This window comes from Ictidomys tridecemlineatus, chromosome 5, assembly GCF_052094955.1.
Source record: "Ictidomys tridecemlineatus isolate mIctTri1 chromosome 5, mIctTri1.hap1, whole genome shotgun sequence".
NCBI lineage: Eukaryota > Metazoa > Chordata > Mammalia > Rodentia > Sciuridae > Ictidomys > Ictidomys tridecemlineatus.
Window position 1 is genome coordinate 53,017,053 of NC_135481.1, and position 26,985 is coordinate 53,044,037.

The 26,985-nt window shown below is 37.7% G+C and overlaps 2 long non-coding RNA genes across 7 annotated transcripts in view; one reads left to right on the forward strand and one right to left on the reverse strand.

The window, feature by feature from the left end:
- The window catches only part of LOC110597880 (uncharacterized), a 297,780-nt gene that overhangs the window by 253,267 nt on the left and 17,528 nt on the right, over window positions 1–26,985 (forward strand). The window lies entirely within an intron of this gene.
- On the reverse strand, window positions 1,260–6,524 carry LOC144377792 (uncharacterized). The gene is made up of 2 exons (XR_013438929.1): window positions 6,259–6,524; window positions 1,260–1,394 (listed from the first exon to the last, which is right to left on the reverse strand). It is a non-coding gene; the product is annotated as an uncharacterized LOC144377792 (long non-coding RNA).

The following is a 26,985-nucleotide window of genomic DNA, read 5'->3' on the forward strand; positions in this document are numbered from 1 at the left end:
TGAGAGAGAGAGAGAATTTTTAATATTTATTTTTTAGTTCTTGGCGGACACAACATCTTTGTTGGTATGTGGTGCTGAGGATCGAACCCGGGTCGCACGCATGCCAGGCGAGCGCGCTACCGCTTGAGCCACATCCCCAGCCCTGTCACAGTTCTTAAGTGACTTTCTGAGCACAGAGCAAGATCCAGGTTAACGCCTCTGCTTTTGCAGCCTCTCTCGGGACATCATACCCTTGGGTTTGCTGGGGAGGCTCAGGGTGGCGACTGCATACTCAGGTTGCTCCTGTCTCCCCCACATTGCTTATTCTGTGGCTTGCTTTATAAAATGCAGTTTAAAACTTGGATTTGCCTCTCTGGTTTAAAAGGAGTGCATTCATTCTTTCATTCCACAACTGTTGTTCTAGATGCTGACATATTGCAGGGAACAAAACACGAAAAGAATCTCTTTCTATATTGAGCTAAATGCTGGGGAGTGAAGATAAAAAACACAAGGCACTTTAATCAAATAGTGTGTAGGCTGATGATAACTGTTATGAGAAAGAAATGAAAAGGAAGGGAGAGAATTGAGTATGTGCAGAGGGATTGCTACTTAAACGAATGGCTAAGGAAATCTCACTGATAGGGTGATTAGAGAGTCAAGGAGATGAGGGATGGCAGCTCTGGGAATGTCAAAGAGGAGCAGCAAGGACCCCAGCGTGGCAGGATTATCCAGACCGAGTTTTATAGGAAATGTGGTCAAAGAGGTAGCAAGGGCTGCTCCTGGAGGACCTTATGGGCCCCTAGATTTCTTCAGAGTGGGAGGCAAAGATGTGCAGATTTTGAGCAGAAGAGTGACATGATCTGATTTTGGTGACCATATTAAGAACAGGCAGGAAAGGACAAAGGCAGAAGCAGAGAGAATGGAGGAGGCCATTGCCGAATTCCAGGTGTGGATATCAGGGAAGGAGACAGGGGCTACGGATTGTGCTGGAAGAGCTAGTGGGGATGTAATAACCGACCAGTTGTGGAGTCCAAGGATTTTTTTTCCCCTGAGTAATCAAAATACTGGGGCTTACAAAAATATAGATGGTATTTTTAAAACTATCTGGGAGTAAATCAGTTTTTGAATGGATAAAGTCACAAAGAAAAGGGTATAGAAGAAGAAGAGATCTAAGACGGAACCCTGGTCATTCGATGTTAAAGGACAGGGAGCCAAGGAGTGAATTTGTTCAGGTAATACTATTGCTGTCACACACACACAAAAAAAAAGCCAAAAATAAATAATAGTTCAAATTTAGTAGTTTATTTCTCACTAACATCGAGTACAAAATGGGTGTCTGGATTGATGAGTGACTCTCCTCCTATCTTGTAGCTTCTCCATCTTTACCCCATGGCTTCCAATGTCATCATAAACATCTGTATCGTGAGCAGAAAGAGAAAGAAGGTGAAGAGTGGTGCATAGGAGGAGTGAGGAACCACAGCTGGAAGTGGCAACTGTGGCCCCTCTAAACTGCTAGAGAGATTCACAAATGCAGTCTGAGTGTCTACAAAAAAAACAGAAAGTGCCTATGAAAAACAGACAGCTCCGTCACACAAGAAGGATCCAACCAAAGAGACCAAGAAGTTTGGCTAATGAGATGTTAGAAATGTCAACAGAATGGGATGTCTATCAAGTCATGCAAAGAGAAAATTTCAAGAAGGAAATGGCTACTTGTGCTCAATGAAGCTGAAAGATCAAGTCAGATGAGACCTGACCATTAGGTTACCATTAGTTATTGATTTTGGTGACTTTGACAAGGGCAGAGTGGTAGAGCAATAAGACCAATGACTTGTTGGAATGAGTTCAAGATGGAAACAAAGAAAAAATTAAACTGGGCATGGATAACTCTTTCTGGAACCTGATAAACATAGATCAACACAAAGACTTGTCTGCTGACTTCCCTATTATTGTTGTGGTAGGAAACAGAATTCACTCCAGGTGAATCAAATGAAGAAATTTACGGAAGCATTCCTTATAGAGATATGGGCTGGCTGGGTTGAGAGATTGAACAACAGATGTTGAGATGCCCAGACACCAGCTACAGTAGAAAGTTGCTACCACCTCTAGACCGAAAGGACAAAGAGAAAGAAATGTAGTTATTGAACACAATGAGGGGTGAATCAGCAGAAAAGGGTCCTCAGTGGGAGTTGTGGTACCAGAAAGAAATAGCTGTTGTCTGAGATAGAGCATGGAAAGAAGAGAAGAGCCCCAAACCTTTATTCACACCCTCTGACTTCTAAAGAGCAGCTAAATACAATCAGAAATTCAGGAGCTGGGAAGCTCAAGAGATGTGCTCCAAAGGGGTCATCTTCCTATGCCACAAAGGAAGGCAGAAAAATGTGGGAAGGGAAAGGACAGAAAATAACTAGCTTAGAGGGGTTGCTTGACTTGAATTTCAGAAGTGGAAGGAAGTTTGTTACCTCTTATAAAGGATGTATCTTTTGTTTAATTGAATGTTCACAGGACAATCACCATATCTTCCCTGTTGACAATCACATTGTATAAAGAAATACAGTTATTCTAAATAACATTGAATATATTCAGTATAGGACATCATACTTGTGGAAATTAGCACACTGTATTAGAGTTCTCCAGATAGAATCAAAAATCAATAAGGTATCTATCTCTGTATGTGGATCTATCTATATATCCATCTTCATATCCATATAAATATATAGATCGGTGGATATAGATATCCTGCATGTTATGAGGGAGAGTCAGTGGGATTTATCAATAGATGATAGACATATAGATAGATCACAGATGAAAAGGGATTTGAGTAATTGTTTCACATAATTATGGAGCACGAAAAGCCCGACAATAGGCTGTTTGCAAGCCAAAGAAACAGGAAGGACAGTCCAAGCCAGAAGGTCTCAGACCCAGGGAAGCCTATAGTGTGACTCTCAATCCAATGCCAGAGGCAAAAGCACTTGGGGGACTACTAGTCCAGGTCCTCCAGTCCAAACGCTGGAAAACTTGGAGTCCTGATGACCAATTTCAGGAGAATCAAGGTGTCCCAGTTTCATGAGGGAGAGAGAAACCACCTTCCCTATTCTTATTCTATACAGGCCCTCAGCCAACTGGCTGGGGTCCACCCACTTTGAGGGCAGATCTTCTCTACTCATTTCCCTGATTCACACACCCGTCTCCTCTGCAAAGAGCCTCACAGACATACTTAGAAAGAATGCTTTGCTAGTTATCTAGGTATCCCTTAATCCAGTCAAGCTGATACCTGAAATAAACCATCCACACATACAATGTTTACCTAAAATGGGAAACAAATATTTGACTAATCTTCCAAAAACTGGTTAATCATAGCAACCATCCCACAAGAAGGGATATTAAGTCCCATGATGTTCTAAGGCAGCAACTTGTGTGTATAGCTAAAATCAAGTGGGTTTACTGAATATCCAAAGCTATTTGTATTTCACTGAGAAGGAAGTAGCAAATTTGTACTGGTAATCCACATGCAAAGTATAGTTTGTGATTATAAAGTCAAAGAATGTTATACAATTAGGTCACGTGTGTGTGCGCGTGCGAGTGCACAAATACCATTCACAGAAAGGAATTAAAGAGGGATTCAAGAGTGTACCAAAGTCAGCATAACCACTCTGCCCCCCACCCCTGCCCCCAGCTCCTCCTCTTCTGACTTTGTATAATACAAGTGCATCCAGGAACCATCTCCCTTTTGTGGAAGGGATAACAGCTTTATACAATATTCATGTTTTCAATAATATCCCATGCAGAACACACTGGAGGTTTCTTTTATAACTTTCCTAATCATCTTTCACCCAATACAATTAGCATTATCTAAATTAGTTATCAGTTTACCAAATTGTCTCCTCCTTTTTAAAAAAGTCATATTGCAAAATTATAGGTATAGCCATAGACAGAACCAGTATTGTATGCTTTCAGACATTTGGAGAGAGATAATGTTCTTAATCCTAATTAGAATTCTTTCCCTTTCCTATATGAACTTCTCAGAATCAGGGGTGACCTTATTTTCATTTGGATGGAGGCATGGTAAATCAACCGACTTTCATTTGTCTTACAACACACCAATTCCTATTCAAATGTGTTTACTTAAGCTCTGAGCCTTTTTACTATCTTTCTACATTACTGTGTCTTTTAAAAATATTCATTTGGAATAGATTGCATTCTATTCCCCTCTTTCTGCAGTATGATCTTTTGTACATTTTAAGCATTGTTTGAGCCATGGAGTCCAAGGTCAGCATTACAGTGTTTCTATTTGAGTATCCTGCAAAGATCAGAAGACTTCTGGTTGACCATTGATATCTGTTCTCCCTTTCTGTCTTAGTTCTAGGGTTTAAACTGGGCATGTGGACACCCAGCCAGACACTGTATTGTCCACTTCCCTTTAATCTGAATGTCGCTATGTGAGCAAATACAGATGGAGGGGACGTGTACAACTTCTGGGACTTCCAACATGGAAGATAATCTACTTGCTCCAGTACACCTCTCTTTCCCAGGCCCCTAGCTGGAGCGTGGAAACAACCACAAGCCAGCTTTGATCATGGAGACAAGAACGTTGCTCCAAGTGATGGTAGAACAAGATGTATTCCTGTATGACTACTTTGGGACTAGAACTATCCCAACACCCAAATACTCTGCCAAATATTATCTTCTTTAAGCCACTGTATTTAAAGTTTCTTCATTAACTTAACTTTCATGCTAATTACCAGTTGTCAAAATGGGCTGAACTTTTCAAACTCATCAGAAAAGATGAGGTTCTATAATTGTAAAACTATTTAAGCTATAATATCACTTTTTATGGACTTATCCAGAATGTCCTCCTCCCTAACCAGGAAGATGAAGTCTAATTTACAACTCTTACTCTCAACGTGCCAACATCTGGTCTTTTTTCAAAGATTGTTTATTCAAACTGGAATCTGAATAAAGTAATTATTTCTAAATAACACGTATTATTGAGTAAATTAAAATAAGATCAATTACCAGAAACAATACTTTATTTTCAAAAATGCTTTCTTCATTGATGCTTTCAAATTCAGGTTCCAATGGCATTAGACACATCAGCAGAGCAAAATAAAATTTTTAAATAATAAAATGAAATAAACCTATCCAATCCAAAAGAGAGACCGACAGACAGAGAGAAATGCAGATCTTGCTCCTTTTTGATTTTCCTGTGGGTGTATCTCAGTATCCATCTGTTTGGTTGCTACAGTGAGCAGGAGTGTTTGTTGGTGTAATTACGAGTTGTCATTCAAAACAAAACAAAAAAAGTCTTCTCCAAAGAAAGTTGACTTCTAAAAACATTATGATATATAGAAATGCATAAGATTTCTTTGTATGTTTTTACATAAAGTGTTCTGCATCTTGCTAATACTAGACAGCGCTTATGATGTGTCATTTGCTGTGATAATGAGGCATTTTTTCCTAAGTAACAGAACTTTATCAGCATGAAAGGTTTTTCTGGCCCTGAGGTTGTGGCAGCAATAGATGCATTTTTTAATCTTTCTAAATATTCACGTGATTTGATGTGAATATTCCTTTAAACTGTCCCCTTCCTTTCAGACGTTGTGGTCAAGGCCGTGGGTAGGTGGGCACACGAGGATCCCTGCAGCAGGAACCCACCCAACACTCAGGACTGGGCTGCGCGGCTGGCCCTGCGTGCCCATCACGAGATCCGGCTTCAGGGTCTTGTACGGGACATTTTAAAAAGCAGAAATTCCATCATTGTGACAACCAAGGCAAGAAACTAAATCCCAAACATGTGACCTCAGCCTTGAAGCTTAATATTTAAGTTTTCTACGGCTCCTAGGTTCGAGGGTGCAGCCACTGAACGAGTTTGGCGGTTGGCCAAGAGCGCAGCCATCAGCACAGACCCAGCCGGCGCAGGCGTCCCTCGCTCTGCCGCCCTGCTCTCCCTAATCGGCTTCTCCAGCATCGGACCCTCCTCCTCCTCAGGCCCTTTTGCTAGTTCTTCTACCTCTTAACCATTTTCTACACCTCCTCCCCTGTGCTCCAGTCATAAATGCCAGTGTTTTTAAGGACTGGGAGCGTTCTGCTGCACATCCATCTGCCTCTGGGGGATTTCATTCATGACCATAACCGACATATAAACCTGTCACTTGGTTATTTGCGGCTGGACATCCCACAGAAATCTTTAAGTAGAGTTGATGAAAACACAGTTTCAAAAACTGCCTTTGAAAATGCTCCTTCTCTCTATTTCCCATTTTAGTGAATAATTCCCTTATTTACCTGTGCCAGAAACCCAGGAAGAAGCCTTCATTTCTTCTCCCTAGAGCAAAGCCTAATACTCTCAGCAAGGCGCATGCGCCTTCCAGGGGCTCAGCTTGTCATTGCTGGAAACAGTTCACCCAGGCTCCCTCAGATAGTCCCGAGAGTGAGCGGCAGACTTGGTGTCTCGAGTACTGGTGGCTTTGCACACCCATCGCCAGGAGTGTCCATGGGCTTTGTGCATGAACTGGCTCAAGCTCTCCTGCTTCTTGGCTGTCCTGCCTGAGTCTTTCCAGACAGAGCTAGTCACACACTCTCTCTAATCACTGCTGTCCTTTGCACATGTCTTTACGGTGCTTACATCACTATAAAACAGTTATATCTGCATATGGCTTTCTGTTTCTCCTGACCGAATTCCTTAAAGATTGGGATTATTTCTGAATCATCTTTGAGCTCAGATCTATTCCAGAAACTGGCACATAGCAGGCTCAATGAACGTTTAATGAGTGAATGAAAGAATGAGCAGACATGCTTGCTCCCAGTGGCCACTGAGACTAGGACTTTTTCTCTATGTCAAATATATGGTCCAAGAAGTTCCTCGAAGACAATCTTTTAGTCAGCTTTTTCACTGCTGTGGCTACAAGATCTAACCAGAACATTTATAGAGAAGGAAAAGTTTATTTGAGGGTTCACAGTTTCACAGGTGTCGGTCCACAGACAGCAAGCAGTTGGCTCCATTTGGGGCTTGAGGTGAGGCTGAACATCATGGCAGAAGAGTGTGGCAGAGGGAGGCAGCTCACATGATGATCAGAAAGGAGAGAGACAGAGAGAGAGAGACTGACTCCACTCGCCAGATACAAAATGTACACCCCAAATGCTCACCTCCTCCAGCCACACCCTCCCTGCCTTCAGTTACCACCCAGTTGATCCCAGTAGGGGGTTATTTTATTAATTGGGTTGAGAATTATAACCCAGTCATTTCTCCTCCTTCATGCATCGTTTCAAATATGAGCTTTTGGGGGACAGCTAATATCTATTCCATAACAGATAGTTTCAAGACTGAATTTTTCTTTCTAATTTTTATATAGAAGACAAAATTTTAAAATACAACTCTGAGAAAAACCAGTATGTGTTTGCTAGATTAAATAAAGGTCACATTTTACAAATGGACTGCTTTCTTTCTCAGACGAGGACCACAGTTAAATTGAGGAAGAGAAGTTAAAGTCAACATTTTTGCACATATTTTCTCTGCATGTTTTCATTTCTTTCCTGGATGTAATCATGTCATTAGTTAATATTAAGACCTTAGATCAGCTACAGCACCTGAATGTTTTGAATAATAGAAACCTAACTGAAAGTTTATGTAGATTTTCATTTTCTTTAGGCTTCTATGTTTTCAGTGACTCTGCAAAAATTTGCCCAAGAAAATTATGCGGAAAGAAGTTCTGAAGGCATTATAGATAAAGTATTGATAAAATCAATAGGAGTCCAGACTTTAACAGAATAAAGCAGGCATTTTGATGATCTTGATATTTAAAAAAATATATCTTTGACGTTAGTTTAAAAGGTAAATTGAATGTAATTTTAGAAGTGTAGTATATTATGTTTTCCTTACAAACACTCTTATCTGTCACCAAATGAAAGAAAAATTATTGACATTTGTGTATGAGAAAACATATATGGGCTTGTCTTCTGTCTACATCTTCTAGCTCTGAAAATTGCAATATAGAAAAACTTTTTTAAAAATTTTTAGTTGTAGATGGACACAGTACCTTTATTTTATTCATTTATTTTTATTTGGTGCTAAGAATTGAACCCATTTCTTCACACATGCCAGGCAAGTGCTCTACCACTGAGCCACAATCCTAGCCCTAAAAGACTTTTTTTTTTTAAAGGCACTATATCTGTACAATTTTATCTTCTTTTTTTTTTTTTTTTTAAGAGAGAGAGAGAATTTTTTTTAATATTTATTTTTTCAGTTTTCGGCAGACAACATCTTAGTTTTATTTTTTTATGTGGTGCCGAGGATCGAACCCAGAGCCCCGCGCTTGCCAGGCGAGCACGTTACTGCTTGAGCCACATCCCCAGCCCTACATATATTTTTCTGAATGAATCACTTACAGGCAACTAATTATCAATAGAAAATGTTTGAATTTTTTAAAACATGAAGAGAGGAGGTTTTAAAGTAAGTGCTCATAAAATGGATTCTTATTTGAATAATCAGTATTACTTCATAATTGGATCACATACAACAACAGGAGACTGGTCATTTTCTTTAATGTTAAAAATTTAGGATGTAACATTAATTTATACACAGCTATTTACACTTAACTGCCGGGTTTCTGTTCTCTCGACTAAAAGGCTCAGGGGTCACTCTAGTTAAACTGGGCTAACTGGGCTGCACGAAATAACCACACAAGGGACACAAATTCCTTTATCTTTAGGGTTGCTGTGACGGCTCCTCTGACCTTAAGGGTCCACAGAAAGAGAGAGCGAGAGAGCACTCGCTGACCCCTTTTATTGAGGAGAAGCTATTCAAATGAGGCAAGGGGTCAGGTTTCAGGGGGCTGAGTCTATCTTCATGATGTCCACTGTCAGCAGGTTGACTGGCATCTGGGTGAGCCACACCCAAGGACACAGTAAGAGAAGGGGACACACAAGGCACTTCCATGGAAGATTCTATCCTAAACAGGGCAAGGGGTTATATTACAAAGGAACAGGTGAGCATAGCTCCACCCATGGGGCTGTAGCAAGACACACCCATTTCTGTGACTGAGCGCCTCAGCACCCAGCTGGGGAGTGTAACTCAGTCACCCGTAAGGTTGGCCTCCCACACTTAACCATATTTTAAAAAAATTCATTCGATGAATTTAAAAACATACAAATTTTAAAAGTTCCTTTTTTAAAAAGTTCTGAAGGGTGAAAAGAAAAAAAGGCCTTGGTAACTTTATACTATAGAGAACTGAAAATAAAGCAGAGAACTCAGGTCTGCAGAAGTAGCCTTGAGTTCTGGGTTAACTCCTCCATGAACTTCCACGTGATGCAAGGCAAGCCACAGGACCCCTCTGCTTCATCCAGCAATTCTTCACTGTTAAATGAGGGACAAGCTCTACAATGTTTCCTCTTCAAATGGTTTGCCATCCTGGCCTCCCAGTTTGATTTTCATAGTGAGCAACAGGTCCATCCAGGATGTCAGACCAAGGAGCTGACATGCTCTTCCTGAAACTTCCAGACTCCTGGGGACTGCTTGCTCCAGAAATTGCGTGGGAAATATGGTAGGAAAACATGTACATTATTTGAGTCACTGTCCATAACCAAGATTCCCAAACACCTGATTTGTATTGTTAATCCCTACTGCATAAGAACAATGAACTTCAGGTCTCACTCTCAGATATTCAATGATTTAAGTGTGATCACAGAACCAATATTTTTAATAAGTTTCTTCATATGATCCTGGATAACTCTATGTTTAAAACCATGGGTCAAGAAAACTACCTTCTCCTTCTGATGTGTTTAAGATGACTAGATTAACATTTTTATTTTGGGCAGTTTTATCCATCACTGCATTTCAAATGTTCTATTCAACAGCTAAGTGAGTTAAATGCAAGAATAACTCAATATGTGTGACCTTTATCATAAATATATGATGAGTAGAAAATAAAGCATAGTCTACTGTAGTGAAAGCTGCTCACATTTTTTCAAAAATTTGTCTTAAAATTTTCAAACAGAAAAGTTAAAAGGATTATAAATTGATATATACACATATATACATAGATATGAACTTAAATGTAGTTATCTCTAGTTATATACAGTTATATAGTTTTATGCAGTCATATATATATATATATTTATCTCTACCAAGATTCCATGATTAACATGCTACTACTACATTTCCTTTATCATGTAACTATTTATCCATCCATCCATCCATTCATCTTAATTCGGGAATGTTTTTCAAGTAAGTTGCAGACATTATTATACTTCTCAACTACTGAGAGCCACAGCCCAGTCGGAATGGCCCCTGGCATTTTGCCAGAAGGGTTGAGAGGTGAGCCATTAAAATGATGCTGGATTGATTCAATTGTATATTAGACCTTTACACCAGTAATAGGGCGGCTCTTGCTGCCTCCTGCGACCGCTACTTTGGAGTTCCTGTTGAGTTCTCGCTCTGGGTTCCGAGAGTGAATGCACGCACAGCCAGCCAAGTGGAGAGAGTTCTGGTTGGTGTGTGGTGTTCCTGGAGGCCGCGTGGGTGGTGTTCGGGAGAGTTCTCGAGGAGTGTTCGTGGAGTGCTGGTGGAGTTCGGGCAATAAAGTTTCCTGTTTGAAGATACAAGTGCTTTGTGGCGGCTCGGTGATTTGTGCCCAGCCAGACTTCGGAACTCAACAATTCAGCATGCATATTACACAACAGGGTAAGCATTTGTTAATGATGTCTTCATTTGTGGTAAAAAATTTTCACACTCTTAAATGATCTTAAGTGATCTTAAGTATATTCGGGTAGCCTAAACCCCATCTAAATATACATTATCTGTGGCACCCCCAAAATACTAAAGGTTAGTTTTGTCTGTTCTAGAACTTCATATGTATGGAATCATATAATATGGATTCTTTAGTGTCTGTCTTCTTTCATTCAGCATAATGCTTTTGAAATTCACCCATGTTACCTATTTCAGTAGTCTTTTTTTTTAAAAAATGCTGAGTAGCATGACATTGGATACATTTATCACAGCTTATCTTTTTCTGTTGATGGACACTAGGATTGTTTCTGCTTTTGGATTGTTACAAACAATACTGCTACAAATGTCTTACCACAAACTGTTAAAGATATTTTAATTTTTCTTAGTTAAATACCAAGAAGTGAAATTGTTGGGTCATAAAATAGACTTTAGTATATTCATTTTATAAGAAATTGACAGGCTGCTTTTCAAAGTGATTGTATAATTTTATATCCCCATTGACAATGTGTAAGAGTCCCAGTAGCTCCATTTTCTCACCATTATTTGATGTCAGTCTTTAAATTTTAGCCATTCTGAGGAGGCATCACAATACCAGGCTTTAAATTATACTACAGAGCTATAGTAACAAAATCAGCATGGTATTGGCACCAAAAGAGACATGAAGACCAATGGTACAGAATAAAAGACACAGAGACAAACCCACATAAATACACTTATCTCATACTAGACAAGGGTGCCATAAACATACATTGGAGAAAAGATAGCCTCTTCAACAAATGTGCTGGGAAAACTGGAAATCCCTATGTAACAAAATGAAATTAGACCCCTATCTCTCACCCTGCTCAAAAATTCAACTCAAAGTGGACTAAGAACCTAGATATTAGACCAGAGACCCTACCCTTCTAGAAGAAAAAGTAGACCCAACTCTTCATCATGTTGGCTTAGGAACCAAATTCCTCAACAAGACTCCTAAAATGCAAGAAGTAAAATAAAGAATCAATAAATAGAATGGAATCAAACTAAAAGGCTTCTTCACAGCAAAGGAAACAAACAAGAATGTGAAGAGAGCACCTAAAGAATGGAGAAAATCTTAGCCACCTGCACCTCAGATAGATAGAGCATTAATCTCCAGGATATATAAAGACTCCAAAAACACCCAAAAAAGGGTGTGGGGCGGGAGAGTGCAAAAGAACTGACCAGACACTTCACAGAAGAAATACAATCCGTCAACAAATGTATAAAAAATGTTCAACACCACTAGCAATTAGAGAAATGCAAATTAAAACTACACTGAGATTCCATCTCACTCCAGTCAGAATGGCAATTTTCAAGACAATAAGTAACACTAACTGCTGGTGAGGATGTGATGGGAAAAGGTACACTCATACATTGCAAATTGTGCAACCTCTATGGAAAGCAGTACGGAGATTCCTCAGAAAACTTGGAATAGAACCACCATTTGAACTAATTATCCCACTTGTTGGCATAAAATCAAAAGACCCTAAATCAGCATTCTGTAGTGTCACAGCCACAGCAATGTTTATAGCAGCTCAATTCACAATAGCCAAGTTATGGAACCAATCCAGGTATCCTTCAATAGATGAATCGATAAAGAAAATGTGGTATATAAACACAATGGAATATTATTCAACCATAAAGAAGAATGAAATTATGGCATTTTCCAGTAAATAGATGGAAATAGAGACCATCATGCTAAGTGAAATAAGCCAATCCGACAAAATCAAAGGTCAAATGTTCTCTCTGATATGCAAATGCTGACTCACAAGAGGGGGGGGAATGGGGGAGGGAGAAAGGGAGGTTTACCAATTGCACAGGGCAGAGTGGGAGAAGGAAGTGGGGACTGGAATGGGAAAGAAAGTAGGATGTATCAGACATAATTTTCCTATGTTCATGTGTGATACGCAACCAGTGTAACTTCACATCATGTATAACCACAAAAATGGGAAGTTATATTCCATGTATATATGATATGTCAAAATTCATTCTACTGTCATGTATAACTAAAAAGAATAACTAATGTGTGTGTAATGGTATTTCAATATGATTTAAATTGACATTTCCTTTATGAATAATGATTTGAGCCCTTTTGTATATGTGTGTATTTGGCCATTTGTATATTTTTCTTTGTGAAGCTACTGTTCAAATCATTTTCCAATTTTAAATAGGGATGTTAATTTTTATACTTTGAGTTGCATATGTTCTATAATACTCTAACATATTTATCAGATAATATTTTATTTATTTATCTGAAAATGTCAGATACATATTTTCTCCTTATTTATAGCTTACCTATTCCTTTTCTTAATATCTTTTCATGAGCAAGAGTTTTAAATTTTGATAAAATCTAATTTGTCACACTTTCCTCTTTTATTTTTATGATTTCTATGTTCTCACTAAGAAACTTTTGCCTACCCTCAGGTTGCAAAAATATTACCCTGTACTTATTAAAATATTTTAATATTCCAACTCTTCCATTTACTCTATGATCCATCTTGAATTGATTTTTGTGGGTAATGTGGAATTGAGTTTTATTTTTCCCCCATTCAGATATCCCATTGCTTCAGCTCCACTAGTTGAAAAGATTTTCTTCCCCTTTGGTACTGCTTTGGTGCCTCTATCAAAAACCAAATGGCCACAAATAGGGGACTCTCTATTCTGATCCATAATCTATTTAGCTTTCTGTAAACAGTACCATATTGCCTTGATTACTGTAGCTTTATTGTAAGTCATAAAATCAAATAGCAAAGTCCTTCAAATTTTGTGCTTACTTTTCAAGATTCTGGTAGATATTCTAGGTGCTTTGTCATACAAATTTTAGAGTCAAAATTTATTAGTATGCTCCCAAATGTTTCGATATAGTTGTGTATGTGAGAAGAATTCCAAGCGTCCAACCAGTGTCTTATGCATTAATGTTCCTATGCATAAGGGACATTATGATGAGGTACTAACATCTTGGGATCATTTATCTCATCATGGGAGTCATTTTTTTTTTTTCACATTTGTACAACTACTCCCAAATCCTGTGGTACATTGTCTCTACCATGAGCTATTTGACCTTACCTGGTAGCTCTGAACTCATAGGACTGCATAACTCACCAAATGCTATATCATACCATAAAAAATGTCTTATTGCTTATTTTGACTAAGACAAAGTGAACTCCACTGTCAAAATTTTATCTGATGCATTAAAAAAAATGTCACTTGTTTATTTCAAATAAATGTTATTGAGCAAGTTCAAACAGAATTTGCAATTTCTGAAACATTCAGGAACGTCAATTAAATTATTCTCAAACTAAACTTAAAGAAAGCATTTCATTCAGATTGCCACACTAAGTTTTAAATAAAGATTTCTAGAAAGAACAGCTTATCATGTTTTAAATATTCTTTCTGCAGGGTATCATAGGGTAATACTTCCCAAAGCCGAGTTATTTTATCCATCATATGGTAATTAATAACAACGGGGTAGCGGGACATCTCTTTTGAAACTCCAGTCAATTCTACCCTTTCCCAAAGATTTTTTCCTATCTTGAAAAAATGTTTTTTGGAAAAAAGAATGACAAGTGAAAGGGGAAAGGGCAAAAGAAGTCTTTCATATAAAATTAAATCTTCTTTAGCAGAGACTGGCATGTTCTTAACGAATTCACAGACGTCTCCCCTCCAGTTATGTTGCAAAAGCCATGCAAATAATAATTGTGGCTAAGTGCGCTGCATTGACAGTCAATATTGTATTTTCCAAGCTTGTACTCATTATTCTTTATAGTATTCATGCATTTTGTGAAAGATCAAAAGATTTACATATCATATGGAGTGCTTTAGGGAATAACTTGCTGAGTACTTTAAATGCACAATGTTCCACAGCCTTTTAAATACGGATTTCACTTCTTTCTTCTTTGTGATAAAGAAATAACAAGATAGAGCTAGATGTTTTTTTCTTAATATAATAAAGTGTCTATTTTTAAATATAAGATAAAAGTGTGATATTTTTATCTTTAATTCCAAACACAATTTTGTAATTCAAAATAATAAATTGTAGCTTTCCTTTAATATGTGTGTTGAAAAAAAAATCCATATAACTCAGCTACAACAGTTTCTCAGGCAATCTACACAAATATTCCACAACTTTCATTGGAGTTATTAAGTAATAGAACTGATACATCTGCCTAAAGATCCTGGTAGTGTAGGCTTTCTGGAAACTGAGAATTGGACTTCATTCTACAAAGGTTTACAATAAAGTATGGGAGTAGGAGCTAGCAACAGACATTTTTATTAGTGAATATTGATCTAAAAACATAATGGAGAACATTCTTAGGATTAAAAAAAAATCTGATTATTGGCTCCAAATTTCCTTTATCTAAGATGGACCAAATAGGAGGTTGAAAGGACCTTTACGTAAGTTGATTGACACTTCCTCTTCTTTAAGGACATTATTAACAATAACATCAACAGGTGGTTATTGACAGGAACAAAACCAATTAAAAGACATTGTTCCTCCCACAGCTGTTTTTAAGAAGAAAAAGATGAAAAAATTTTAAAATAAACTGTGTCCATGTGAAACATCAGGAAGAAAGGTTCTCCAATACTCTCAAAAGTATTGTGATTAAATACTTTAGGAACACTTCTTTACAGGTTTTTTTGTTTGTTTGTTTGTTTTGGTGTACGTCTGACCATTGACACCAGTTTTTGGTACCAACGCAACTTCTATATATCAATAAGTTCAATATCCAACTTTTTGTTGTTGTTACAGACTCTTTACACCTGATGTTCTGTATATCATGCATACTCAACCAAGAAGTAAGTAGGAGGCAATTGAAGCAGAAGAAGGAAAGAAAGACCCTAGGATGTGTGAGGACAGGAGTCTTGGCTCCCTATTGCCATGGAATACTGTAAGATGGACTGTGCTTTTATACTTTCTAATCCAATCAAATGCCCAAATACATCTGCAATAAAGTGCACAAGGTGGAAGTTGAACTTCGAATGGCCAGTCCAAACATGCTTGGGCAGTAGCTGAAATCATGTCACTCCTATTTAGCTTCTTGGCACAGATGTGGACACACACCACTGTGTTCCATTGCATTTGAGCCACAGTGCTTTCCTGCCACAGACAAAATTCTGGGAGAGGAGCGTGGATAATAGGCTGGACTCCTCATGGAGCCCTTCTTCTTAAGAAGCCCTTGTCTTTCTACTGTGGATAAAAATGCTGGGAAAACCAAAGAGTGTTTATTTGGGGCATGCCACTTTACTCCAGAACAAATGGAATGAAAACTGTTCTTTTAAAATTTTTTCCAGTGCTGGGGGTGCTGGGGATGGAACCCAGGGCCTCCCACATACTAGGCAAATGCTCTACTGCTGAGTTATACCCCTATCCCGGAAAGCAGTGGTTTAAATGAAGCAGAACGGTGTAAAGAATTCTGCTTAAATATTTGCTCAGATAATATTTTCTTACTCTGAAGCTATGAATCTGGCAACAGAGACAGATTAATAAAAGCTCTACGGTTGTTTGAAGAGAGACTCCATGTATCCAAAGGTAGCAATCAAAAAGCTCTGATAACTGGTAGCACAGAACCACATACAGATTGCCAGGGGCTGTCCTCCATGACCTGGGAGTTCAAGGCTGTGACACTGCCTTCTGCTTCCCATTACAAATGATATAGATAATACAAATGCACATGAGATGAGCTGTCGGACTCAGCTTCAGCTTCAGAAATAATATTTCAAAACACTTGAATAATAACTGCAACTCTCCTCCTGTTATGGTTTAGATCGGAAGGATCCCCATAAAGTAAAGCTCATGAGTGAGACAATACAAGAAGGTTTGGTGAATAAATGATCAGTTATGAGAGCCTTAACCTAGTCAGTGTATTAATCCCCGATGGGATTAACTGAGTGGTTGCTGAAGGCGGGTAGGTAGGGTGTGGCAGGAGGAAGTGGGTCCCTGGGGGCGTGCCTTTGGGGTATATATTTTGTGAGTTGAGTTTAGCTCACTCTACTTCTTGGTGGCCATGTCTGAACCTCCTTTTCTTGCCATGATGTTCTGTTTCACCTCAAGCCCCAAGGAATAGAGTCGATCATCCATCTGTGGACTGAGACCTCTGAAACCATGAGTCCCCAAATAAGCTTTTCCTCCTTTAAAATTGTTCTTGTCAGATCTTTTAGTCACAGCGATGAAAAAGCTGACTAAAACATCCCTACTAGCTGGCATTGGGGATTGAATCCAGGGTACTCTGCTGCTGAGCCACATCCCCAGCTCTTTTTATTTTTTACTTTGAGGCAGGGTCTTGCTAAGTTGCCCTGGCTGGCCTGGTGTTTGCAATCCTCTTACCTCAGTCTCCTGAGTCACTGGGACAGTGATTTTAAACCTATATCTACATTGAATATCATAATAAAGAACTAATGTGGGTAACAGTCCTAAACTAAAGAAACCAAAAAATGATAATGGTCACCTTTAGGGAGAATATAAGTAAAGAAATAGTTTTCTTTACTTATATTGGAAAAGAGGAAGAGAGGGAAAAAAAGAGCAAAGCAAGTGAAATTCTGATTTTCGGGATGAGATTACATCTGGTGTTGTTGCAAATAATGGCATTGACATAGCTGCTGGTGACCTTGGAAACAGGTAAAATCTTTGTAGAGGGCAATCTGGCAACACATATCAAAAGTAGACTTAGAAATTTCTACTTTGTTATGCTAAATAAGTAAATAAATAAAAACCCAAACATGTGTGTGGGGGGGAACAGTTCCTTTTGGCTTTTTTATAACTGCTGAAAATTAGAAGAAACAAGCCAAACATTCAAAATAGGGGATGAACTGCAAATATGAGTGCTTTTTCAAAATATCAGGTGAAAAGCATATAATAGAGCACTATTTTTGTGTTCTTCATTTTATAAAGTATGTGTTATATATGTCCAGGTACAGAAAAAAAAAAGTGGAGATTATCTCAGGAAAAAGGTTTATAGCCAGGTGTGGTGACGAATGCCTATAGTCACAACTACTCAGGAGGCTAAGACAGGAGGATCACAAGTTCAAGGTTAGCCTAGGCAATTTAGCAGGACTCTATCACATATTTTTCCCTTTATCTTTTAACATGTGGATAGATGTATCAAGTTTCACTGGAAATGATGGTGATTTACTGTCCTTTCCACCTTCTCTGCTAAAAAAAAAAATAATTTCCCTTTGAGACTCTACCCAAATACCAACTCCTCTGAGAAGGCTTTCCAAATCTCTTGTCAGAACTTTATTCTTACTTTCATTCTTTATCTTGCTACTGTGGAAGATTTCATATAGTGTTCTGTAAGGAATTTAATACTTGACACCTGCCTCTGTTCTGCAAAAAAAGGAAATTGTGAGCTAAAATATGCATGTGTGCGTGTACACACAGAAAGATATCAAAAAATGTTCATCTAATATAATCTTTTTCTCAGTGATGGAATTTGAAGCTATTTTCAAATATTCAGCATTATTCTTCAAAGTCTGGTTCTTTCCCAAGTACACATTTGATTTCTTATAAAAAGAATGACCTTTTTCTATTTAAAAATATGTATAGCAAATATTCTACTAAGTCCATAGTTGTTTTTTTCTAAGTGATGAAGTTTTCTTTCTTTCTTTTTTTCTTCATTGTACTTTAAGATGCATATGATTTTAATCTTAAAAAACATAAGACATAAGAGCCAGGGCAGGAATGGGAGGATTAGATGAACTCTAGAAAGATGGTGGAATGAGATGGACATCATTACCCTAAGTTCATATATGAAGATACAAATGGTGTGACTCTATTTTGTGTACAGAGATGTGAAAAATTGTGCTGTATATGTATATTATGAACTATAATGGATTCTGCTATCATATATAACAAATTAAAATAAATAAAAAATAAATGTGAAAGCCAAACTAGGAAGTAAGGGAAGACTTCTAATATTTGATATTTAGTATTGAATTTAGGACTAGATAAGGAACAACAGCTCAGGAGGACCAAAAGATCAAGAAGCACTAGGATTCATTTTAAGGTTGCTTCTATTCACCACTCCAAGTCCCATAACACTTTCATTTCTTAATAGTCCATCTGCATGCTGACAGATTGCCACACGATCACCTTCTCAATGATCTGGATTTTCAACAAATGATGTTTTGTTGAATGGATATCTGTAAGTGTGTCAGGTCACATGATGTGATAATCAGCTTCCTGTCACTGACATGAAATACCTGAGACACTCAAGTTATAAGAAAACAAGGTTTATTTTGGATCACAGTTGCAAAGATATAGCCCATGTTTGCTTGGCACCATAGCTTTTGGTCCTCTGGTGGCATGGTTCCTCATGGTGGGAGCAAGTGGCAGAGGAGGCCTATTTACCTCATGATCAGTGTGAAAAGAGAGCAAGAAACACATCCAATAGTTCCCTTTACGGGTACATCCACCATGTCCCAAGACTTCCCACTAGGCCCCACCTCCCAAGGGTTTGATTACCTCCCCAAAGTGTCAAGTTGAGAACCAAGCCTTTAACAAATGGATCTTTGCAGGATATTCCAAATCCAAATTGTTGCATAGAGCATCATTAGATGTTCTGGGAAAACACTAGACAGGTCTCCCATTCAAGGAAATGCCTGCCTCTCCAAGACTGGGAAATAAGCAAAAAAAAAAAAAAAAAAAAAAAAAAAACAAGAGGGTGTGGAACAAGTTGAAATTATCATGACATCTTAGTAGAGAAATATGATTAGAGGGTATGATTCAGAATGAGAAGTTGACACCTAAGAGAAGTAGACATCACAGCCCCTTGGTGTACAATGCTCTGATTTCTAAGAAATTCCTATGGTTTGAAACTTAAACATTACATTACTATGAGTACAAAGCTGTTGCTATTCAAACACAATCCACTTGTAAGATTTGCTGTTTGAAAGTACTTCCCAAAATGCTACCTTTACATTAGCTCACACTCATTTGCAGATTTCTCTAGGTTCTACTAGTTAAAAGTGGAAAGAATCAGGGGCTTGGCCAAATATAGCCAACATCACTAGGAGGTACACCTTGTATGACCTGTATCCATGTGCGAAGAGGGCCAGAGTCAGAGAGCAGAGCTGTCCTTTCTGGGAATCAAATTATGGCTTACAGGAGCATCTGCTAATCAGAACTGCTAACATTTATTGAGTACTTAATGTGGACCTGGAACTGTACTAAATATTTAACATTCATTATCTTACTTAATCCTCATGATCTCTATTATCTTCATTTTATAGATGAGGAAATTGAGGATTAGAGAAGTCAAAAAACTTGCCCAAGGTCACGTGGTCACATAGCTGGAAAGCAAGGGATCTAAACCCAGTCATGACTGCCCTGTGCATCCTTATTGATAAATGCTGCTGGGAGGGAGGCTAAGTAAAACTAGTGGGAGCCATAGATCTGGCAAACTTCAATAATGGAAGGCAGAATGTCTTTTGGTTTTAAACCCCAGGACAACTTCCTTTATATATTATAGTCAAATGTAATAATATCAAATGTGAAACTAAATTGAAAATAACAATAAAGATAATGCCTATTATAAATCCACATATAGCCACTTTAAAACCTCTGGATTTACCCAAATTCAATGAAAAGAATGCATTTTATAAATGCATAAAATATACCAGGCCAGTCAATTTCTCTATGAGACAAGGCTATTTATCAAGTCATGGGTATTTGGGATCTATTTAGAAATATTACTTCTTCATAATGAATGCAATTTTAAGCAGATGGTAATGATTTCTATTTAAGGACAGCAGATAGTGGCTAATGCAAAAACCACTTTTGTTCTGTTTCAGTGTATAGTTTGCTATTTTTGAGCTGCAAATTTACCATCCTAGTCTATGTTGCTTACTCAGACTAGCAAATCAGTTTGTTTTTCTTAAGTATAAACCAACTAAGTAAGTTGTAGAGTGTTTAAATGTTGAAAAGAAGTAAGAATGTCCCAAGTGGCAATAAATGCACATTTCCTGCATGAATGATCTGGTGCAGAAAACTGGACTTGGAACTCTTGGAGGATGCTGAAGAGATCCCTTACCATCATGGAATTTGTTGTCTATCTATACAGATACCATATGCATATATTAGACACCTCACATTTTTGAAGCAACACATTATTTAAAGAAAAACTGATAAGATGTATAATGTAATTAAATGCAATTTTTAAAGAATATGCAAAGAATAGAATGATTCAAATAAAGATATAACTAATAAGTGAAGATTTTTGAGCAAGCTTTATATGAAGCCCTCCCAGGATGGAAAACTTCTGAAAGATAATCCTTAACATCTAGTCTAAGTTAAGTCAAGGATGGTACTTGATCTTTTTTCATGTTAAATATGCAAGAGACATACTAGGTTTTTTATCAGCAGAGTTCCAAAGTGAACTCTTCTTTTCCTTTAATAGGCAGGAAAGACTTAAGTTCTTGGTTTCTCTTTGTGAAATAATATGTCATTGTTTTTCTTAGATATTGAACATTAATAATGCCAGATGTAAATTGCCTTTCACTCTGTGTACATTTTAATTTTTTTGAGCAGAGGAACATGGACATTAAAATCTTTATTTAATATACATTTTAGGATAAATGGCTATTAATTCTATTGTACCAAAGTAAGAAGTTGGATGACTCATGACCAATAAGGAAAATGTCACTATATAATAAAAGACACACATAAAATTAAAATGTTATGGTTTAGATATTAAATCCTCCTCTTCTACCCCTCACAAAGGAGTGTGTATTGAAGGCTTGGTACCCAGATGACAGTGCTATTGGGGAGTGGCAGAGTCTTTAGGAGGTGGGGCCTAGTGGAAGAAAGTTAGGTCTCTGGGGGCATGTCTTTGAAGGGGGTATTGGGACCTACCCCTTTCTTTCTCTTTCTGTGCCTCCTGGAAGTCATGAGGTGATTAGATCTTCTCTTCCACATGCTTCCACCATGACAAACTGCCTCAGCACTGCCCAAACACAATGGATCCAAGTGACCAGGAACCAAAACTTCAGAAACTGTGAGCCAAAGTACTTTCCTCTTTATAAGTTGATTTGCTCAGGTATTTTTTTCAGTGATGGAAAACTAACACATGAAAATACTAGATAAAATAAATTGTTTTAGCTAAGAAGAAACAAGATATTAATGTTCTTTTCAATATAGAGTGGCTTTCATGTCACCTTTTACACAGAAGTTCAGGAATTAACTACTTTTACAATGTGAGGGGTTTTTTGTTGTTGGTGTTGTTTTGTTTTTGTTTTTGTTTTTCTGTAAACATGTCTCTCAGCTCAGCCATCACTAGTTCTCTTATTATATTTTCTACGGTAAATGTCTTCAAATCCCAAACTTTGTAATCCTGGTATAACTCATAATGACCAGATAGAAGTAAAGGAAATTCTACAGGACCTGTTTCTGTCTCCTGGTACACATAACTATGCAAGACACAAAGGTGGATCTAACTTCTCACTGTAGTTCAACCTTAGCATAGGAATCACACGTCATGAGAATACTAAGCTGATTTCACTGGGCATTAATAGAAAGTTTCACAAGTGAGCTATGGGGAAAGTTGAGCCCAGTAAGCTGGAATCCATACCCATTAAACACACACACACACACACACACACACACACACACACACATGCATGCCCCCTCACTTCAGCTCTACTGCTGACTTTTAAACACATACTATTTCTTTGAATAAAGTATTTTTTCACTTGAAAAACATATTTTTAAGACCATTATCCTGAAAGATGGGGTCTTAGAAGCATCATAACTTAAAACCACTGCATTTAAGATCAAAATCTCAGGAAAAAAATTATGTATATCGAGAGAGAGAGAGAGAGAGAGAGAAGATATCAGGAGTGATTTAGCAAATAAGATGCAAAACAAATGAAATAAAAGAATGGAATTTAATGGGTCATAAATCTTAATGTTTTATTTCTGAGAAATAAGAAATATGATCCATAAATCTTAATGTTTTATTTCTGAGAAATAAGAAATATGATCCAGGGTCTCTACTTACATCTGAGTCAATTTGTCTGTATCAAAATTCTTTGCATGAATTTAAGATGCTGTAAGTATAAAAATCATCATCTCATTTGTGCTTTCCAGGATCCTGCTCTTGTGCACAGAGAAATCTACCAAAATGAACTCAGTCCTGTGTCAAAGTGTTGTCTCTTTTACACATTTGTGTTGTGTTTCATTTTCCAGCTCACTCTAATTAGATGTGGCCATAGCATCAGGCCTCTTTGTGGAAGATCATGGTCAACTGCAAACACATTAGTTAACCTGAAAATCTGAAGTCTTTCATTCTAAACATTGTAGAGAAATCAGATTCAGCAGCAAAACTCCAAAACAAAATCCATTTTATTTTTTACACAAAATGCATATGATAGTCAATAAAATAACTCATAGAGCATTATAGCTTCAAGTGCTCTTTCAGGAGCCATCATTCACTTGGTAAGCTCCCCTGTGCCATAGTTAACATTCAATTGTATGAGAGCTGAGACTAACAGGAAGCTGGTTTGACAGAAACTCAGATTTTCTACTTCCAAGTCACCCATAAGGAACAGGCTAATCTATGGTTTAAAATTCCACCTTCTTTGATTCAAGGTCAGTATCAGAATATTGATATCTTGTTAATTCTATAGGCAAAAATTCCTCCTTTCTCAATGTATTTGCTTGCTCTCTATGGAAGAGGAATGGGGTGAGGGGAGAGAAGAGAAAGTGGTTTGATAGGAAGCGGTATATGAAAATTTCAAGCATGTTCTTGAGTCCATGATAAATCTCACAATTCCTCCCATTATTTATAATAAACAGAACTACATGAATGTGTGTGTGTGTGTGTGTGTGTGTGTGTATGTATACACCACTGCAACCTCAATACATACTTTCAAAATTTAGAAAAAGGGCTTGAGGATTCAAATGCTGTTATAGAATTGTGGCCATTAAGTCCTTAAAAGCAATCTTACTTAATTCACCATGAGAAACAATTTATCTGAGTTGATTTATACTGCTGAGTAAGGAAAAGAATTTCATTTTTTAAATTTTTTTCTTGGTAGTTATACACGACAGTAGAGTATATTTGACATATTTATACAAACATGGAGTACATCTTATTTATACTCAAAAGGGATCTTTTCACTACATCGACTCATGTTTTCTAATTAGTCACTAGCCAGTCAAAATCAATTAACCAAGTTACTAATCTGTGATAATGGTCAAAGTAGTTGCACATGACATCATATCCATGATTTAAAACAAAAAGAACTTAGAAATAAGATTGCTAGTATTTGGTTGAGAGTTTAGAAATAAATTTATTTTTATTACCTGATCTTTTTTTTGTCCTTTTGAAAATGTGACACATGTATGTGGTAATAAAAAATTCAGGATCTGGGGTTGTGGCTCAGTGGTAGAGTGCTTGCCTAGCATGTGTGAGACACTGGGTTCAATCCTCAGCACCACGTAAAAATAAATAAATAAGATTAAAAAAAAAACAGGCAAAAAGAGTCACAATAAAAATATTGATCTCCCACTTCCAATCAACTACCTTCTGTTCCCAGAGTTGATGACTGGTAGATGTCTCTTGTTCATCCTTCCAAAGATAGTCTATGTAAAGATAAACATATAACCTACATAGACCTCCATTAGGTACAACTTTTGTGTATCACTTAAAGATATACACATAAGTAAGATTTTTAAAAGATAAGCATAAATATGATAACTATGCATATGTGTATATATTATTTTTTATACATATAATAGCATACTGTACACATTATTCTACACCTTACTTTTTTCCTTTAATATATCTTGGAGGTTAGTCCATGACCATGGGCATGATGCCAACTTAATAATTGCATAGCATTCTTCTTCTTCTTCTCCTCCCTCCTTCCTCGCCTCATCCCGCCCCCTTCTTCCTCTTCTTTTTGGTTCTGGGGATTTAACCCAGGGATGCTGTACCACTGAGTTAAATCCCCAGCCCTTTTTAGGTCTATTTATTTGTTTGTTTGTTTAGGGGTTTTGTTTGTTTGTTTTGAGACAGGGTCTTGCTAAGTTGTCCAGGCTAGCCTTGAACTTGTGATCCTCCTGCCTCCGTCTCTAGAGTTGCTAGGATTACAGGGCCTGTGCCACAGTGCCTGGCAGTTGCATAGTATTTTTATGGATGTATTGTCAGTGCACATGCCCTGAATCTAACTGAATGGGTCTCTAGGTTTTTTTCAATATTTTGCAGTAGTGCCTTGGAAAAACATACTGTAGTGAATATTTGTAAGATAAATTTCTAAAATAAATTTTTTTTTTGCTCAAAACATGTTCTTTACAGAATTACTGTATTATATATTTAAAAAAATGTTTACAATTATTCAGAGAAAAACGAATCAAGAGTTATCTTCCTTTACAAATACCACACGGAAATGAAATAAAAGCCTTTTCCGAGACATACAGTTTTTTGTTTTTTGGATTTTTGGGTGGGCAATGTTGGAGTGTCAGAAAGAAGAGTGGGACAATCTCTGTCATTGAGGCCTAGTCACTCATGAAGATCTCTGGGAGAAGGGCTATCAAAATAGTAATCCAGAAAGCATCTCTCTTCCTTAAGGCTTTTTGTCTCTTACCACCTCTACTTCATGCTGGCTGAAATGATATATGCTATAAATATATTATATATATATATATATATATCTTTCTTTTCTAAATCACAAATATTGGTCTGTGCAGAGAAAAACTCCCTCATCCAGATCTGAGACTTCTTATTCCTCAAGGGCCTCCCTGGAGCCTAGAGAAAAGATAAGAAGAAATTAGACATATCTGCCACTTCTCCATCTTAGGAAGCAATTTTGCAGGCAGAACCAACTTCCCCTCTAATATCCACTGCCATTATGAAACTCTCCCGGCTTAGCTGAGAATCCCCTAAATTTCAAGTTACTCAAATAAAAGAAGGGTCTGGGTGAGAATAATGTTTGCGTGAGATAAAATGTAAAACCTCATCTATTCTTTCTTTACACACACACACTCACACACACACACACACACACACACACACAGGCATACAAAATTAAAATTACCTAGCATATTTTTCTAAGCCACTGCCAAAACCTTAGATGGAGTTTTTTGTCTTGCTCTCAACTGCTGGTGCTGGCTTCCTTCAAGGCAATTCAGGACAGCATCTGGCTTACCTCATGTTTCACTGAAATACAGGTTCTGAAAAGCAGCCTGAAGATGACATTCTGGGATGAGGACCGATGTTCTGTGCAGCATGGGAGGGACGGGGAGGCAGGAGCAGGGGGAGGTGGCTGAGTGGTGTTAATGCAAATGTATTCCCTGGGTTTATTCGCTGGCAAACCGAGTGGACACCCAGCCATCTGAATCTGGGCCAGCCAGTTTGGCACATCTTCTGCTGGCAAAGCACGAGCCCAGCACAGCATCCTGCTGCTGTTGGCATGTATACAGCTGTCTTTCTTCATCTGACTCTCTCTGCCACTGCCGCACACTCAACAGGTGTTGCCAGGGACACAGTGTGTTTGGCAGCTGTCAACTTTCAATAATCATCTCTGTTGCATATCCCTTTCTATTCTCCCACCCCAGCTCTGCCTCCTCCCCACCCCCTTCCAAAACCCCACAATCATTTGGGCCTTTGCAAAGGGCAGAGTTAGGTTAAGATGCTGATGAAGGCATCTTATGGTCATCTGGAGGGACTCATTCTGCAGGGCCTCAGCCTAAGCGTGACTAGGATTTCTACAAGTTACAAGCCTTCAGAGTTGATCCAACTTTTTTTTTTTTTAAATTCTCCCTTCTGAGTTCAACTGTTTTTACATGATTTTGGGGGGTACAGGGGATTGGCTTAAGTCAATATTCCTAGAGGTTTATTTTATGTGCAGCCAAACACGGTGCATGGAGATAACAGATTTTCTTTCACAGAGTGAAAATTGCATTAACCATCGTTATCATCCTCACCTCTGTCTATGGCCTGGCCCGGCCCCAGGATATCCACATTTGTGTTCTTTTTTGGGAAGAGGGAATAATGGAAATTATCATTATTATCATTTTTATATTTAACTGATGAGTAAAAATTATATATATATATATTTTTTTGGAGTGCAACATGATGTTTTGAAATACGCATATGTTATAGAATGGCTAAATCAAACTAATTGACATAAGTTTTACCTCTGAGGTAAACTGCTAACCCATTTTTCTTGACCTTTTCTCTTTTGATTTTTTTTTTTTTTTTAGTATTTTTGAAATAGAACTACAAAATAGCAACTTTCCTGTTTCTAACAACCACGCAAACTGTTTTTTAAGACAC